Raw genomic sequence first — 19,102 nt, 5'->3', positions numbered from 1 at the left:
ATAAAGACAGGAGAGAATCTGGTCACTGAGGTAGCAGTAGGGAGATAAGGAATTACCTTAAACAAAAATGAGATAATTCTAAAGCAGGAAGGAAGGGAAAATGGTAAACAGAGGTCAGAGGTCCAGAGACAGGTTTTCAAAAAATCATACTGATAAACTTGTAAAAATCAGGCCGGGAGCAGTGGCTCATGCCTCTAATCCCAGCACTTTGAGAGGCTGAGGCGGGCGGATCACCTGAGGTCAGGAGTTCAAGACCAGCCTGGCAAACATTGTGAAACCCTGTCTCTATTAAAAATACAAAAATTAGCCAAGAGTGGTGTCACGTGCCTGAAATCCCAGCTACTTGGGAGGCTGAGACAGGAGAATCACTTGAACTCAGGAGGCGGAAGTTGCAGTGAGCCAAGATTGCACCACTGCACTCCAGCCTGGGGGACAAAGTGAGACTCTGACTCAAAAAACAACAACAGCTGGGTGCAGTGCTGAGGTAGGCAGATTACCTGAGGTCAAGAGTTCGAAACCAGCCTGGCCAACATGGAGAAACCCTGTCTCTACTAAAATTACAAAATTAGCCGGGTGTGGTGGCACATGCCTACAATCCCAGCTATTCAGGAGGCTGAGACAGGAGAATTGATTGAACCTGGGAGGCGGAGGTTTCAGTGAGCTGAGATCATGCCATTGCACTCCAGCCTGGGCAACAAGAGTGAAATTCTATCTAAAAAAAAAAAAAAGGCCAGGCACAGTGGCTCATGCCTGTACTCCCAGCACTTCGGGAGGCCAAGGCAGGTGGATTACCTGAGGTCAGGAGTTTGAGACCAGCCTGGCCAACATGATGAAATCCCATCTCTACTAAAAATACAAAAATTAGCCGGGCATGGTGGCACATGCCTGTAATCCCAGCTACTCAGGAGATTGAGGCAGGAGAATTGCTTGAGCCTGGGAGGCAGAAGTTGCAGTGAGCCAAGATCATGCCACTGCACTCCAGCCTGGCCGACAGAGCGAGACTCTGTTTCAAAAAAAAAAAAGATAAAACAGGGTGCCTACAGTTCTACATGTGGACTGATCAATATGGACACAACTTTTCTTCGCTACTTAAATTAATGCAACCTCAGACTGCTTAGCGCTATTGTAGGTGACAGCTACTGCTACTTTCATAGTCCAGACAAATACAAAGGGCTGGGAAGAAGGGAAAGGGGCAAGATAAAAGGTCAAGAGGAGGAGTTGGCTGAGATAGCTATTACCTGAGAGCAAAAATATCCCCAAATATCCACAATTCATCCATTAAACTGCTGACTTTATAATATTTACCTCAATTATATAAATTGTAATTTGTTTTTATCTATAATAGCTATAAAATTAATCAGAGAAAAAAAATCCTTGCTGCCCTTAAAATGCACCAGGTATGGAAAAATTCCAAGATATACTATTAAGGGAAAAAAGCTAAGATACAGAATAGTATATGTAAAGTACACTACCACAAATACGAAAAACAACATGTAGGTGTGTATGCTTACATGTGCATGGAACTCTCCAGAAGGATAAACAGAAAACTGCCAACAGTGTTTGCTGCTAAAGAGGAGGTGCAGGGCTGGGCACGGTGGCTCAAGCCTGTAATCCCAGCACTTTGGGAGGCCGAGACGGGCGGATCACGAGGTCAGGAGATCGAGACCATCCTGGCGAACACGGTGAAACCCCGTCTCTACTAAAAAATACAAAAAACTAGCCGGGCGACGTGGCGGGCGCCTGTAGTCCCAGCTACTCGGGAGGCTGAGGCAGGAGAATGGCGTAAACCCAGGAGGCGGAGCTTGCAGTGAGCTGAGATCCGGCCACTGAACTCCAGTCTGGGTGACAGAGCGAGACTCCATCTCAAAAAAAAAAAAAAAAAAAAAAAAAAAAAAAAAAAAAAAAAGAGGAGGTGCAAAGAAACAAGGATGGGAGGTACAAAGAAACAAGGATAGGAGGGAATTTTTAATTTCTCTAATTATCCCTTTGCACCTTTGAAAAAGGTTTTCTGTGTGTGTGTGTGTGTATTCACTATTCAAATTAGTAAACAAATCTATAATTAAACTGTGAAAGACAGATTTAAGGTTAAAACAAAAAATAATATCCACTCAGGCCAGGTGTGGTAGCTCATGCCTGTAATCCCAGCACTTTGGGAGGCCAAGGCGGGTGGATCACCTGAGGTCAGGAGTTCAAGACCAGTTTGACCAAGATGGTGAAACCCCATCTGTACTAAAAATACAAAAATTAGCTGGGCATGGTGGTGGGCACCTGTAATCCCAGCTACTCAAGAGGCTGAGGCAGGAGAATTGCTTGAACCCAAAAGGCAGAGGTTGCAGTGAGCCAAGATCTTGTCATTGCACTCCAGCCTGGGTGACAGAGCGAGACTTTGTCTCCAAAAAAAAAAAAAAAGAATATCTACTTTATGTTTTATACACTATACATGTCATATGTCATATAACATATACAAATATAACATGTCATGTACTGACACACATATAACATGTCTGGGGAAAAAATGTACTCTTGCCAGAAAATGTTGATCAAATTAACTCATAATAAAAACCACAAACTGTCCTAAAAAAGCATATACTTTTCTACCTAGCAATCTTACTTCCAGTAACTTATCCTAAGGAAATAAACAAGGATGCGGGCCGGGCGCGGTGGCTCAAGCCTGTAATCCCAGCACTTTGGGAGGCCGAGATGGGCGGATCACAAGGTCAGGAGTTCGAGACCATCCTGGCTAACACGGTGAAACCCCGTCTCTACTAAAAATACAAAAACTAGCCGGGTGAGGTGGCGGGCGCCTGTAGTCCCAGCTACTCGGGAGGCTGAGGCAGGAGAATGGCGTAAACCTGGGAGGTGGAGCTTGCAGTGAGCTGAGATCCGGCCACTGTACTCTAGTCCGGGCGACAGAGCGAGACTCCGCCTCAAAAAAAAAAAAAAAAAAATTAGCTGGGCATAGTGGCGGGCGCCTATAGTCCCAGCTACTCGGGAGGCTGAGGCAGGAGAATGGCATGAACGCGGGAGGCAGAGCTTGTAGTGAGCAGAGATCACGCCACTACACTCTAGCCTGGGCGACAGAGTGAGACTCCGTCTCAATAAATAAATAAATAAATAAATAAAATAAACAAGGGTGCAAAAAGAATTGTAATAAACTGCTTAACCATTGTCATAGCAAAAACTCTATCCAGTAGAATTCCTTACATCCATAAAATGCAACATCATGTCAAATTAACATGACCTAGATATATTTATTTCATATTATTTATTTAAATTATTTGTGCTGGGTACAGTGGCTCACACCTATAATCCCAGCACTTTGGGTGGCCAAGGCAGGAAGATCACTTGAGAACAGAAGCTTGAGGCTACAGTAAGCCGATTGCACCACTCTACTCCAGCCTGGGTGACAAAGTGAGATCCTGTCTCTAAATAAATTGTTTTAAAAATATTTATTATATAGAAATAAAAATAATTTATTTATATTTATAGATATCATCTATGCTATCATGCTGTTTTTTTTAAGAGACAGGGTCTTATTCTGTTGCCCAGGCTGGAGTAAAGTGATACAATCACAGCTCACTGCAGCCTTGATTCTACATATATGATTAAATAATAATGAAGCCAGCATTTATTGAGCATTACTATATGGCAGACAGTATTTTAAACATTTTTTGCCAATTAACTCATCTAATCCTTACAACAGCTCTAGAAGGTTGGGACTATAATTATTCACATTTTACAGATGAGTAACAGAGGTGCAAAGGTTAAAAAGCTTTTCCAGAATCATACAGCTAATAAGTGGTAGAGCCAGATTCAAACCCAGACAGACTGGCTGCAAAGCCCAAGCTTTTAACCACTTGGCTAAATTGCCTCTCAAACTGAAATACACAAGTGGCAAAAAGAGTATGTATAGTATAGACCCATTTTAATAAAAATAACTTGGCCGGGCACAGGGACTCAAGCTTGTAATCCCAGCATTTTGGGAGGCTACGGCAGGTGGATCACCTGAGGTCAGGAGTTCGAGATCAGCCTGGCCAACATGGTGAAACACCATCTGTACTAAAAATACAAAAAATTAGCTGGGTGTGGTAGTATGCACCTGCAATCCCAGCTACTTGGGAGGCTGAGGCAGGAGAATCGCTTGCACCTGGGAGGCAGAGGTTGCAGTGAGCCACGATCATGCCACTGCACTCTAGCCTGGGTAACAGAGGAAGACTCCGTCTCAAAAATAAACAAAACAGGCCGGGCGCAGTGGCTCAAGCCTGTAATCCCAGCACTTTGGGAGGCCGAGACGGGCGGATCACGAGGTCAGGAGATCGAGACCATCCTGGCTAACACGGTGAAACCCTGTCTCTACTAAAAAAATACATAAAACTAGCCGGGTGAGGTGGCAGGCGCCTGTAGTCCCAGCTACTCCGGAGGCTGAGGCAGGAGAATGGCGTAAACCCGGGAGGCGGAGCTTGCAGTGAGCTGAGATCCAGCCACTGCACTCCAGCCTGGGCGACAGAGCGAGACTCCGTCTCAAAAAAAAAAAAAATAAATAAATAAATAAATAAATAAATAAATAAACAAAACAGGCCAGGCGCGGTGGCTCAAGCCTGTAGTCCCAGCACTTTGGGAGGACGAGACGGGCGGTTCATGAGGTCAGGAGATCGAGACCATTCTGACTAACATGGTGAAACCCCGTCTCCTAAAAAATACAAAAAACTAGCCGGGCGAGGTGGCGGGCGCCTGTAGTCCCAGCTACTCTGGAGGCTGAGGCAGGAGAATGGCATAAACCCAGGAGGTGGAGCTTGCAGTGAGCTGAGATCCGGCCACTGCACTCCAGCCTCAGCGACAGAGCCAGACTCCGTCTCAAAAAAATAAATAAATAAATAAAAATAAAAAATAAAATAAAATAAACAAAACAAAAACAAAACAAACAAAAAAACTTAACAAAAGAAAATAAATGTAGCGTACACATTTTAAAAATCTAGGGCCGGGGCTGGGTGTGGTGGCTTACACCTGTAATCCCAGCACATTGGGAGGCCAAGGCGGGCAGATCACCTGAAGTCAGAAGTCCAAGACCAGCCTGGCCAACACAGTGAAACCCCATCTCTACTAAAATACAAAAATTACCCGGGCGTGGTGGCAGGCACCTGTAATCCCAGCTACTCGGGAGGCTGAGGCAGGAGAATTGCTTGAACCAGGAAGGCAGGGGTTGCAGTGAGCTGAGATCCTGCAATTGTATTCCAACCTATGGGGGACAAGACTGAGACTTCGTCTCCAAAAAAAAAAAAAAAAAAAGACTTAGGGCCTGCTGTGGTGGCTCACACCTGTAATACCAGCACTTTGAGAGGCTGAGGCAGGCGGATCACAAAGTCAAGAGTTCGAGACCAGCCTGGCCAACATCGTGAAACCCCCATCTCTACTAAAAAAAAAAAAAAAATTAGCTGGGCACAGTGGCACGCACCTGTAGTCCCAGCTACTTAAGAGGCTGAGGCAGAACTGCTTGAACTTGGGAGGTTGCGGTTGCGGTGAGCTGAGATTGCACCACTGCACTCCAGCCTGGGCAACACAGTGAGACTCCATCTCAAAAAAGAAAAAAAAGAGAAAAAAACATAGGACCAGACGTGGTGGCTCATGCCTGTAATCCCAGCACTTTGGGAGGCCAAAGGGGGCAGATCACCTGAGGTTGGGAGTTCAAGACCAGCCTGACCAACATGATGAAATCCCATCTCTACTAAAAATACTAAAATTAGCCTGGCGTGGTGGCACATGCCTGTAATCTCAGCTACTCGGGAGGCTGAGGCAGGAGAATTGCTTGAATCCGGGAGGCAGAGGTTGTGGTAAGCCGAGATCGTGCCACTGCACTCCAGCCTGGGCCACAAGAATGAAATTCCGTCTCAAAAAAAAAAAAAAAAAAAAAAAAAGGCCAGGCACGGTGTCTCACGTCTGTAATCCCAGAACTCTGGGAGGCCGAGGTGAGCAGATCATGAGGTCAGGAAATCAAGACCACACTGGCTAACATAGTGAAACCCCGTCTCTACTAAAAAAATACAAAAAAATTAGCCAGGCGGCCGGGCGCGGTGGCTCAAGCCTGTAATCCCAGCACTTTGGGAGGCCGAGACGGGCAGATCACGAGGTCAGGAGATCGAGACCATCCTGGCTAACACGGTGAAACCCCGTCTCTACTAAAAAATACAAAAAACTAGCCGGGCGAGGTGGCGGGCGCCTGTAGTCCCAACTACTCGGGAGGCTGAGGCAGGAGAATGGCGTAAACCCGGGAGGCGGAGCTTGCAGTGAGCTGAGATCTGGCCACTGCACTCCAGCCTGGGCGACAGAGCGAGACTCCGTCTCAAAAAAAAAAAAAAAAAAAAAAAAAAAAAAAAATTAGCCAGGCATAGTGGCGGGTGCCTGTAGTCCCAGCTACTCAGGAGGCTGAGGTAGAAGAATGGTGTGAACCCGGGAGGTGGAGTTTGCAGTGAGCCGAGATTGTGCCACTGCACTCCAGCCTGGGCAACAGAGCAAGACTCCATCTTAAAAAAAAAAAAAGTCTAGATGTAGGCTGGATGAGGTGGTGCATGCCTGTAATCCCAGCACTTTGGGAGGCCAAGTGGGGGTGGATCACCTGAGGTCAGGAGTTCGAGACTGGTCTGACCAACATGGTGAAACCCCGTCTCTACTAAATATAAAAAGTTAGCTGGGCATGGTGGCGCATGTCTGTAATCTCAACTACTTGGGAGGCTAAGGCAGGAGAATCGCTTGAACCGGGGAGGTGGAGGTTGCAGTGAGCCGAGATAGCGCCTCTGCACTCTAGTCTGGGCAACAAGAGCAAAACTCCATCTCAAAAAAAAAAAAAAAAAAAAAAAAATCTAGATGCGGAGATTACACTTTCTTTTTTTTTTTTTTTTTTTTTTTTTTTTTTTGAGACAGAGTCTCACTCTGTGGCCCAGGCTGGAGTGCAGTGGCCAGATCTCAGCTCACTGCAAGCTCTGCCTCCCGGGTTTACACCATTCTCCTGCCTCAGCCTCCTGAGTAGCTGGGACTACAGGCGCCCGCCACCTCGCCCGGCTAGTTTTTTGTATTTTTTTAGTAGAGACGGGGTTTCACCGTGTTAGCCAGGATGGTCTCGATCTCCTGACCTCGTGATCTGCCCGTCTCGGCCTCCCAAAGTGCTGGGATTACAGGCTTGAGCCACCGCGCCCGGCTACACTTTCAATCTAGGTCATATATTTCCACAAGGTTTAATTTTTTTTTTTTTTTTTTTGAGACAGGATCTCGCTCTATCACCCAGGCTGGAATGCAGTGGTACCATCACAGCTCACTATAGTCTTGACCTTGGAGGCTCAAGCAATTCTCCTGACTCAGTCTCCTGAGTCGCTAGGACCACAGGTGCTGCCAACCACACTCAGCTAATTTATTATATTTAGTAGAGACAAGGTTTCACTATGTTGCACAGGATAGTCTGGAACTCCTGGGTGGGAGGATTGCTTGAACGCAGGAGGTTGAGGCATCAGTGAGCCATGCTGGTGCTGGCTGGGTGACAGAGTGAGACCCTGTCTCTGGAAATAAAACAGTTATCCTTGGCGTAAGGAGCAACAATTAAAATAACATTAATCTAGGCCAGGCCCAGTGGCTCATGCCTGTAATCCTAGCACTTTGGGAGGCCGAGGCGGGCAGATCATTTGAGGTCAGGCGTTCAAGACCAGCCTGGCCAACATGGTGAAACCCCATCTCTACTAAAAATACAAAAATTAGCCAGGCATAGTGGCAGGCACCTGTAATCCCCGCTAGTCAGGAGGCTAAGGCAGGAGAACTGCTTGAACCCAAGAGGCAGAGGATGCAGTGAGTTGAGATCGGGCCATTACACTCCAGCCTGGGTGACAGAGTAAGACTCTGTCTCAAAAAAGAAACAAAAAAATTAAACTCTTCTCCTTGTTGCTATGAGGTAATGTAGAAAATAGGCCTAGAAGCCGGGCACGGTGGCTCATACCTGTAATCCCAGCACTTTGGGAGGCCGAGGCGGGTGGATCATGAGGTCAGGAGATCAAGACCATCCTGGTTAATACGGTGAAACCCCGTCTCTACTAAAAATACAAAAAATTAGCCGGGCGTGGTGGCGGGCACCTGTAGTCCCAGCTACTTGGGAGGCTGACGCAGGAGAATGGTGGGAACCTGGGAGGTGGAGGCTGCAGTGAGCCAAGATCAAGCCACTGTACTCCAGCCTGGATAACAGAGAGAGACTCTGTCTCCAGAAAAAAAAAAGAAAGAAAGAAAGAAAATAGGCCTAGAGCTTGTACTACGTTTCATTGTATATTTTTTCTTTTCTTTTCTTTTTTTTAAAAGACAGGATTTCATTCTGTTATCCAGGCTGGAGCGCAGTGGCACAATCATGGCTCACTGCCGCCTCAATCTCCCAGGCTCAAACAACCCTCCCAACTCAGCCTCTTGAGTAGCAGGGACTACAGGTGTGCGCCACCATACCAGCTGGTGTATTTTTTTTTTTTAATAGCGATGGGGTCTCACCATGTTGCCCAAGCTGGTCTTGAATTACTGGGCTCAAGTGATCCTCCCACCTCAGCCTCCCAAAAGTACTGGGATTATAGACGTGAGCTACTGTGTCCAGCCGTCTTTTCATTTTAAAGCAATGCTAATAATATTGTCTTGAGGAGGAACACAAATTCTGAAAATTTTTCTTAATGGGATTTCAGGAGATCCCATGTCCCCCAAAATAAACAGAAAAGAACTTGCCTGAGTTGGTGCAGAGATGGCCACAGGGTATGGGAACCCACCAGCCAAATTAGGAGCTGTAAGGTTGCCATCATAAAGTCAGTATTTTCAAAACTGCAGAGATGATAAACAATGTTATTCCTAAAACTAAACCCCTCTTTATCTTTCTGGAGGTTCTGCTTTATTCACCTTTTTATAACTGTACCCTTTCAGGGATGTGGCCTTAAGAATTAAGGGGAAATTGGCCGGGCGCGGTGGCTCAAGCCTGTAATCCCAGCACTTTGGGAGGCCGAGACGGGCGGATCACGAGGTCAGGAGATCGAGACCATCCTGGCTAACACGGTGAAACCCCGTCTCTACTAAAAATACAAAAAACTAGCCGGGCGAGGTGGCGGGCGCCTGTAGTCCCAGCTACTCGGGAGGCTGAGGCAGGAGAATGGCATGAACCCGGGAGGCGGAGCTTGCAGTGAGCTGAGGTCTGGCCACTGCACTCCAGCCTGGGTGACAGAGCGAGACTCCGTCTCAAAAAAAAAAAAAAAAAAAAAAAAGAATTAAGGGGAAATTTAGATTTCTAATCTGATTAGGGTATCTCCTATTTGTCATCTATGGGAAACCAATGTTGACATGGTTATATGCAACCTTGGAAGTCAGCTCTAGACTAGGCTGCCTTGCACTGCCCCCAGGCAGACAATCTCAATCTGTCAGGTTAGGTTTACTTGACTATTCCTTCTAATCTCTGGGATTCTTAACACTGCAGTGGGTTGTCATAGGGAAAGGTTATCATTCCAGAGGGGATGCCTCAAAATAATTCAGCTGCTCACTGCCCTGGGGCAGAAGCCCTTAGTAAACCTGAAATCACAGGGACCTCAAGAGTCATAGCCAGTGACCACAGCCACTGGAAGCAGTTTCCTGGATATTGTCCTTGGGTGTAGGATAGGAAAAGGCCTTAGGAGGTTTTACTCAAACTTGGGGAGCTGAATTGAAGTGGCACTGAAGTGTCCCTTGAGGCCTTACAAGAGTTCTGCCAACCTCCCTTATCTGACCATACTAAACCCAAAATGAAAACTGCACTTCCAGTCTCCTATTCCATAGGCCAAATCCAAAACAGATAACTATGCTACTTTACCTCCTCAGTGTTATACTGGGATATCTCTTTATTCCCGGTCAGCATTATAGTAGAATAATTTTTATGAAGGAAAAAAGAGCCTTATCAGACCCCTTTCTATGCTCTTTTAACTTACTGTTGTGGTTGTTTTCTCTGGTCTCCCACTAGAGAAAGCTAGGAACTCACATTTTTCCTAAAGGACATTTATCCTCACTTATTCAGGATTTCTTGAACCCATAAGCGTAGATGAAACCATGCACATTCATTCATGCACACATGCTTAGAGAACCATTAGAGAAGTCACTCTAACCCATGATTTACATTTTGGGTAGCTGGGCATGCTGCCATCAATTTTGTGGCAAAAACATAAGGGCAAAAGTCAGGTATAAGTATGCAGTCTCCCATCTACCATTCTCTCTCCTCTATGCCCTGCATACAACAAAGGTGCAGAGGTCTGAGGATTCTCCAGCTCTGATCACTACAATTAAACACATAGGGAAAGGGCCCCATAACCTGCCCTGATCTAAGGAAACAGATGACTCCCAGAAACTTCAATGTGGTCAAAAAATTAGCTGACAAAGGATCTCACAGGTGTCTCTAAAACATTTCATCATATCTCCCTGTCTCCCAGTGAATAGTTCTGGAAAAACAAAAAACAAAAAACTGTGTTAGGAATCCAGAAACCCGAGTCCTAGTTCTAGCTTTATCACTAACCAAATGTACGACCTTGGACAACTTATTTGGCCTCTCTGGGCCTCAGTTCCCTACATGAAATGAAGCATCCTGGGCTACATAAGTTCTAAGGTGCTCTATAAATTCTATGATTCTAAGATTCTAAGATTGAGCATATAAAACAAAAATAGGCCGGACTGGTGGCTCACGCATGTAATCCCAGCACTTTGGGAGGCTGAGGCAGGTGGATCACGAGATCAAGAGATCGAGACCATCCTGGCCAACATGGTGAAACCCTGTCTCTAATAAAAATACAAGAAATTAGCTGGGTGTGATGGCACATGCCTGTAGTCCCAGCTACTCGGGAGGCTGAGGCAGGAGAATCGCTTGAACCCAGGAGGTAGAAACTGCAGTGAGCCGAGATTGCACCACTGCACTCCAGCCTGGCGACAGAGCAAGACTCCATCTCAAAAAAAAAAGAGATAAAAAAGATAAATTAATGGGGCCAGGCGCGGTGGCTCACACCTGTAATCCCAGTACTTTGGGAGGCCGAGGCGGGCAGATCATGAGGTCAGGAGATCAAGACCATCCTGGCTAACATGGTGAAACCCCGTCTCTACTAAAAAAAAATACAAAAAATTAGCTGGCGTGGTGGCAGGCACCTGTAGTCCCAGCTACTTGGGAGGCTGAGGCAGGAGAATGACGTGAACCCGGGAGGCGGAGCTTGCAGTGAGCAGAGACCATGAGCCACTGCACTCCAGCCTGGGTGGCAGAGCGAGACTCTGTCTCAAAAAAAAAAAAGATAAATTAATGGGTAATTATGTTAAAAAAAGTATCCTGGCTCTAACACTAACTGACCTTGCTCTCTCCAAGCAGCTCTTGACTTTTTACGTGAACGGAAGAGATATTTTTTACTTAAGCAAAAGAACCCTTAGACTGAAATCACTTCCCCTCTTCGGAACTCAGTTTCCTCACTTGTGAGATGAGTGGTTCTAAGGTTCTGTCTAATTCCAGAATGCTGTGGATCATACTGAATTAACCACATGGGGATTTTAAAGTTAGGTCTCTTTAGTTTTAATTTATTCAATTTACAAAAGAATCCAGAAGGCATATAATTCTTCAAGAACTCATCTAATGTCTAAAAAGACGCCTGCCAGGCATTAAAGGCCAGAAATGACCTCCCAGTTGGTCAGCAGCTCCAAGCACTATTTGTGTGGTTACCCCAAACTTCATCATCCTAAATATGTAATCTCCTTATCAATAGAGACATAAAGAAGAAATACATGGCTGGGCACAGTGGCTTATACCTATAATCCCAGCACTTTGGGAGGCCAAGGCAGTCGGATCACCTGAAGTCAGGAGTTCGAGACCAGCCTGACCAACCTGGTGAAACCCCATCTCTACTAAAAACATAAAAATTAACCATAATCCCAGCTATTTGGGAGGGTGAGGCAGGAGAATTGCTTGAATCCAGGAGGTGAAGGTTGCAGTGAGCTGAGATTGTGCCACTGCACTCCAGCCAAGGCGACAGAGCAAGACTCTGTCTCAAAAAAAAAAAAAAAAAAGAAGAAGAAGAAACACATAATTCTTGTCCTCAAACTAAGGTATAGGCTTGAGCTCAATGAGTACATAGGAAAAAAACACATAAACGTATTAAGCAAATACTTAACAAGTAAAAGTTAATAATTAATGTAAGTTGTAAAATATACAGAAAAGAACAAATGGTACAGATTAATCATAGAAAGTTTCTGCAGAAAGAAGTTTTAAGAACTGGGCTTTCAAGGGCAGAAGGAATCCCAAGTGACAGAGAAGAGGGTTGAGGCCTGGAATGGGATTCTGAATCAAAGCACTTTACCTTTCAACTGTTGGGGGGCAGGTTCCCTGTTCACAAGGCTCCAACCCCCTGATGCCTCCACTCAGTGCCACTGAAGAGATTCTCCCAGTAACCCATCTTGTTGGCTATTCTCCGACTGAGTCTTCCTTCCCAGTGACAAGCTCCATCACCCAGGGGATGAATGTGATGTCACAATCAGGAGTACTCTAGTAATAGAAATAAGGAAGAGAAAGGAGAGTCAGGAGAACTACCTCCACTTGGCAAGGAGATCTGGCAGTTGGTTGGAGAGTATGAGACAACTCCATTAAACACTAAGTTTTCGGCCGGGCGTGGTGGCTCAAGCCTGTAATCCCAGCACTTTGGGAGGCCGAGGCGGGCGGATCATGAGGTCAGGAGATCGAGACCATCCTGGCTAATATGGTGAAACCCCGTCTCTACTAAAAAATACAAAAAACTAGCCGGGCGACGAGGCGGGTGCCTGTAGTCCCAGCTACTGGGGAGGCTGAGACAGGAGAATGGCGTGAACCCGGGAGGCGGAGCTTGCAGTGAGCTGAGAGCTGGCCACTGCACTCCAGCCTGGGCGGCAGAGCAAGACTCCGTCTCAAAAAAAAAAAAAAAAAAAAAAAAAAAAAAAAAAAAAAATACAAAAAACTAGCCGGGCGAGGTGGCGGGCGCCTGTAGTCCCAGCTACTCCGGAGGCTGAGGCAGGAGACTGGCATAAACCCGGGAGGCGGAGCTTGCAGTGAGCTGAGATCTGGCCACTGCATTCCAGCCTGGGTGGCAGAGCAAGACTCCGTCTCAAAAAACAAACAAACAAACAAAAAAAACCACTAAGTTTTCAGTGCTAGGCAAGTAAGACTACCTTCTAAGGAGGGAGCTCACAAGCTAAGGAAGCACACATACAGGGTCCAGTAGATCTGAACATAGTTGGGAGGGGGAAAGAAAAGGACAAGAGGAAAAGCAGAGAAGAGGAGTTGTTGGAAATTTACAATTCTTTTATTCAGTGCACATAACTACCAGTAATAATGATTCCAAATCTGTGAGTACAAAATGCACAGGTCCGGCCGGGTGCGATGGCTCACGCCTGGAATCCCAGCATTTTGGGAGGCCGAGGAGGGTAGATCACCTGAGGTCAGGAGTTCGAGATGAGCCTGGCCAACACGGCGAAACCCCATCTCTACTAAAAATATAAAAATTAGCCAGGCGTGGTAGCGGGTGCCTGTAATCCCAGCTACTCAGAAAGCTGAGGCAGGGAGAACCGCTTGAACTCGGGAGGCGGAGGTTGCAGTGAGCTGAGATCGTGCCATCGCACTCCAGCCTGGGCGACACAGCAAGACTCCAACTGAAAACACACACACACACACACACACACACAAATGCATAGATCCATAATACATTATGTGTACAGGATGATGCTTTAATGCAGAGGTCCCCAAATCCCCAGATGGACCAGTACCAGACTGTGGCCTATTAGGAACTGGGTCGTACAAAAGGAGGTGAGCAGGAAACAAGCAAGCACTGAGGCCTGAGCTCCATCTCCTGTCAGATCATCAGCAGCATTTGATTCTCACAGAAGCATGAACCCTATTGTGAACCGCACATGCGAAGGATCTAGGTTGCCCACTCCCTATGAGAATCTAATGCCTGATGATCTGAGGTGGAAGAGTTTCATCCCAAAACCATCCCCTCACCCACCATCTGTAGAAAAACTATCTTTCACAAAAAGGCTGGGGACTGCTGCTTTTATGTTTCCAAAGTGCTTTCACATAAATTATTATTATTATTTTGAGACAGAGTCTCACTCTGTCACCTAGGCTGGAGTGCAATGGTGCGATCTTGGCTCACTGCAGCCTCCGCTTCCCAAGTCCAAGTGATTCTCCTACCTCAGCCTCCAGAGTAGCTGGGATTACAGGCGCCTATCACCATGGCCGGCTAATTTTTGTATTTTTAGTAGAGACGGGGTTTCACTGTGTTGGCCAGGCTGGTCTCAAACTCCTGACCTCAGGTGATACACCTGCCTCAGCCTCCCAAAATGCTGGGATTACAGGTGTGAGCCACTGCACCCGGCCCACATAAATTATTATTTTTATTATTATTTTTTGAGACAGGGTCTTGTTCTATTGCCCAGGCTGGAGTACAGTGGCATGATCATAGCTCACTACAGCCTTGCCTTCCCAGGCTCCAGCAATCCTCCCACCTTAGTCTCCCAAATAGCTGGGACCACAGGCACACACCAGCACACCTGGCTAATTTTTGTATCTTTGGTAGAGACGGGGTTTGGACACGTTGCCCAGGCTGGTCTTTAACTCCTGGACAGGCTCCAGCAATCCTCCAACCTCAACCTCCCAAAGTGCTGGGATTACAGACACCAGCCACTGCGCCCATCCATAAATGTACACATTTAAACAAGTCAAGTAACCCTGCTGTAGTTTTTCTGTTTCTTCAACTGTCAAGTAGAGAAAAATGAGACCTGCCTCATATATTAATATAATGTATATATAATATATAGAAGTATTATATATATTTTATATAGATATATATATATATTTTTTTTGAGACAGAGTGTTGCTCTGTCGCTAGGCTGGAGTACAGTGGCAGGAACTCAGCTTACTGCAACCTCTGCCTCCAGGGTTTAAGCGATTCTCCTGCCTCAGCCTCCCAAGTAGCTGGGACTACAGGTGTGCGTCATCATGCCGAGCTAGTTTTTGTATTTTTAGTAGAGATGGGGTTACACCATGTTGGCCAGGATGGTCTTGATCTCCTGACCTTGTGATCTGCCCGCCTGGGCCTCCCAAAGTGCTGGGATTACAGGTGTGAGCCACCATGCCTGGCTTATTTTTTTTTTTTTTTGAGATGGAGTCTTGCTCTGTCGCCCAGGATAGAGTGCAGTGATGCGATCTCCTCAGCTCATGCCAACCTCCACCTCCCAGGTTCAAACAATTCTCCTGCCTCAGCCTCCTGAGTAGCCAGGATCACAGACACGTGTCACCATGCCAAGCTAAGTTTTATACTTTAGTAGAGATGGGGTTTCAACATGTTGGCTGGGCTGGTCTCAGACTGGCCTCATGTAATCCGCCACCTTTGGCCTCCCAAAGTGCTGGGGTTGCAGGCGTAAGCCACTGTGCCCGGCCTAATATAAGGTGTCTATATGTGTGTATGTGTATACACGTATTCACACACGCACACCCCTTATACATACTGTCCTGCAAATCAAATGAAATAAATATGAAAGGAGGCTGGACGCAGTGGCTCACACCCGTAATCCCAGCACTTTGGGAGGCCGAGGTGGGTGGATCACTTGAGTCCAAGAGTTTGAGACCAGCCTGGGCAACATAGTGAAACCTTGTCTCTACAAAAAAAACAAAAATTAGCCGGGCATGGTGGCATGAGTGCCTGTAGTCCTGGCTTGTGAGGAGGCTGAAGCAGGAAGATCAACTGAGCCCAGGAGGCAGAGATTGCAGTGAGCAGAGATCGCAGCACTGCACATCGGCCTGGGTGACAGAGTGAGACCCTGTCTCAAAAATAAATAAATAAATAAATAAATATGAAAGGATACTGAATACTGTTATCCTAAAGTAAGATTATTTGTAGCAACAGAATACAAAATAAGTCCAGGTGCAGTGGCTCATGCCTGTAATCCTAGCACTTTGGGAGGCCGAGGTGGACCGATCACCTGAGGTCAGGGTTGTTTTTTTTTGGGGGGGGGAACTGTGGGGAGACAGAGTCTCACTCTGTTGCCCAGGCTGGAGTGCAACGGCGCAATCTCAGCTCACTGCAACCTCCGCCTCCCGGGTTCAAGCAATTCTCCTGCCTCAGCTTCCCAAGTAGCTGGGACTACAGGCGCACACAGCCATGCCCAGCTAATTTTTTATATTTTTAGTAGAGACGGGGTTTCACCGTGTTGCCCAGGCTGGTCTCGAACTCTTGAGCTCAGGCAATCTGCCGGCCTCGGCCTCCCAAAGTACTAGGATTACAGGCGTGTGCCACCGTGCCAGGCTGAGGTCAGGGGTTTGAGACCAGCCTGGCAACATGGTGAAACCCCATTTCTACTAAAAATACAAAAAATTAGCCAGGCATGGTGGCAGGTGTCTGTAATCCCAGCTATTCAGGAGGCTGAGGCAGGAGAATTGCTTGAATCCGGGAAAAGGAGGTTGCAGTGAGCTGAGATTGTGCCACTGCACTCCAGCCTGGGTGATAAGAGTGAGACTCCGTCTCAAAAAAATATACATAACGCAAAATAAATTTAGAATACTGAGAGTCGGAGAGGAAATGCTTGAAAGAAGCTTGTTCCTTCTTTTTACTAGAAGGTAGGCCTAGCCACAGGTCGATCAGCTGGACGTGCAAGGTAGTAACACTGCATCACTCACATTCTCTACCACTAGTCCACTCCATTCTTATTTGCGGCAAAACTATCAGCCAACGACACTATCAGCCTCTTGCCCTATTGTGAGACTCTAAAACCCCTCTATAGAAAAGGATAACACTATCACGGGCCAGTCACTAAGAACAGTGGCCTCATTAACAGCCCCACTTGCTATTAGGTGAAATGAAGTTTCTGAATAGAGAAGCAGTCTGTCAATCCCTCAAGCAAAACGCCCTCACCCCTCCTGGCTTTCTGCTCTGCCTCTGGCCCCCTCCTCCCCACCCCCCAATTTCCCAAAGTCCTGAGTTAGGGAAGGCCTTCCAGTGTGTGGTGTGTGAAACCTGTCAGAGAGCCAGGCTGCAAACCAAGCGCACGGATGTGAAGAATGTGAGATTCCTTCATGGAAGGCTGGGAGGGGGTGAGGAGCAGGGAAGGAATGAGACGACAAGGCTGCCAAAGACAAGGCATGGGAGAGGAGCCAGCTATGGCGCTTGGAGGGCGGGGGTTTAGGTTCCACCGCCCCTGCCCAGGCTGGCCCCCGGAATGCTCCCTTCCTCCCCTTCTGGCCCGTCAATCATTGCCCATTTAAACATCACGCTGTTCCCCCAGGTCCGCGGCTGCCGGTCCTCCAGCTAGCTCCGGCCGCCTCCCGCACTTCTCAAAGCTCCCCTATTCCAACGGACCTTCCCCAACAGCCCAATCTCCAGGGCCCCCGTCTCACCTCCCGACTCCTCGCCAGTGCTGCTTCCCTGCCCACATTTTTATCTCTACCACCATCCCTCCTTCTGAACCCCAGTATTTCAGCCCCCCGCCCCAATACCCCTGGGACATCACCTCCTCCCCTCCCACACCCTCTTTTAGGTGGAAGATCGCGCAGGCGCAGTACGCACCGCCCTGGAAGCGGCCTGGAGTCTCCGCAACCTGACCCAGTCGGAGCTGAGGCAGCAGCGGCCACAGCAGTGCCCTGGTGCCGGGTCCTAGCCTCTCCCGGGTAGGGAAGGGAAAGGGGAAGGAGGGGAAAGAAGACTCCGACCACTCGTCGCCTTCTCAGACGGATCCTTTGCCCCGCCCACCGCTGCTACGCAACCCGGCGGAAGCTCGTCACCAAACCCCGCCTCTTTGTTTAACTCAGCCCCTACACTACCAGCCACGAGCGGCCTACCAGGAGGGACGAAGGCTGGCCAGGCCTCCGCTCTAGACCGGAAGTCTAGTCTAGAGTCTCTATAGGCCCAGCCAGGACTGTACAGTCATTTGGGAGGGCGAACTCTGTGTTCTTCCCGGCAAGAACGTGTGGGCCTGGCCGGCCACGCTTCGCTTTGGAGGGGTGCAGGTGACTTGTGTCTTAGAGCTGACGCAGATTGGTGCGAGATCATTGCGGAGAGGCAGACCTGCAGCGTGACCTGCTGCGGGTCCGGCCCCTCTCCCTTTTCCAGAGACCTCGTCAGCATCCTATAGAGCTTCGTAACAAGGCGGCCGCGGGGTGGGGAGTGAGGGAGTCTGACCACAAAGCTTAGATCTGGGGTGCTCAATGGGTTGTCTGCCTCTCTCCCAGGCGCTCTCCTGCTGTATCCACAATGGCTCCTCCAACACTTGTGGAGTTCCCTGAAACACCTAAGAGGAAGGAAGGAAGGGAGAAAAAATTTCCGTCTTCCTGAGTTGGGGTTTGATTTCCTTAGCTTACAACACCGTGGTGTTGGGGATGTGGGCAGTAGAGAATCTGGGATCCAAGGGAAGTCAATGTGGAGCCTAAAGAGCTCCATGAGAAGATAGGGGATTAATTAAGCAAACCAAGGCATTACAATTACATGACTTCCTAGGCTAATCTGGTATTAAATAGTATGGTATTTATTGTGGACATTGGCTAAGTAAATGCTAATGCACATTAATACACGCATATACACACACATATCTTTATGTAATTTGTTTATACACAACAATACAGAGCTAGCTACCTTTTGTGGACAATTTAACAGGTCCCGAAAGGAACTAAAGTTTCAGGCCTCCTTTCTGCCGTCCTCTAGAGGGACTCTGCGATCAAGTAAGATACGAGTAGTATGAGCCGGGCGCGGTGGCTCAAGCCTGTAATCCCAGCACTTTGGGAGGCCGAGACGGGTGGATCACGAGGTCAGGAAATCGAGACCATCCTGGCTAACACGGTGAAACCCCGTCTCTACTAAAAAAAATACAAAAAACTAGCCAGGCGATGTGGCGGGCGCCTGTAGTCCCAGTTACTCGGGAGGCTGAGGCAGGAGAATGGCGTGAACCCGGGAGGCGGAGCTTGCAGTGAGCTGGGATCCGACCACTGCACTCCAGCCTGGGCGACAGAGCGAGACTTCGTCTCAAAAAAAAAAAAAAAAAAAAAAAATAGTAGTATGGCCGGGCGCGGTGGTTCACGCCTTTAATCCCAACACTTTGG

The 19,102-nt window shown here is 47.6% G+C and overlaps 1 protein-coding gene across 7 annotated transcripts in view; it reads right to left on the bottom strand.

Moving 5' to 3' along the window:
* RNF41 (ring finger protein 41) overlaps nucleotides 1–17,763 on the bottom strand; it is a 32,137-nt gene extending 14,374 nt beyond the window's left edge. For 3 of the 7 annotated variants that reach the window (XM_030939107.1, XM_030939108.1, XM_030939109.1), the window contains exons 1-2: nucleotides 17,577–17,757; nucleotides 12,345–12,529 (exon numbers count right to left, since the gene is read on the bottom strand). The gene's annotated coding sequence lies outside the window, so the exon portion shown is untranslated. Of the gene's footprint in view, nucleotides 1–5,118; nucleotides 5,256–8,733; nucleotides 8,827–12,344; nucleotides 12,530–17,576 lie in introns of those variants that run through there. The other 4 variants (XM_030939105.1, XM_030939104.1, XM_010377806.2 and 1 more) reach the window with 4 other exon arrangements.
* Between the last annotated feature and the right edge of the window lie 1,339 nt (nucleotides 17,764–19,102).

The sequence above is a fragment of the Rhinopithecus roxellana genome, chromosome 10 (genome assembly GCF_007565055.1).
Source record: "Rhinopithecus roxellana isolate Shanxi Qingling chromosome 10, ASM756505v1, whole genome shotgun sequence".
NCBI classification, from domain to species: domain Eukaryota; kingdom Metazoa; phylum Chordata; class Mammalia; order Primates; family Cercopithecidae; genus Rhinopithecus; species Rhinopithecus roxellana.
The sequence above is the reverse complement of the archived record's forward strand: the minus strand, read 5'-3'. Positions and strand labels throughout refer to the sequence as shown.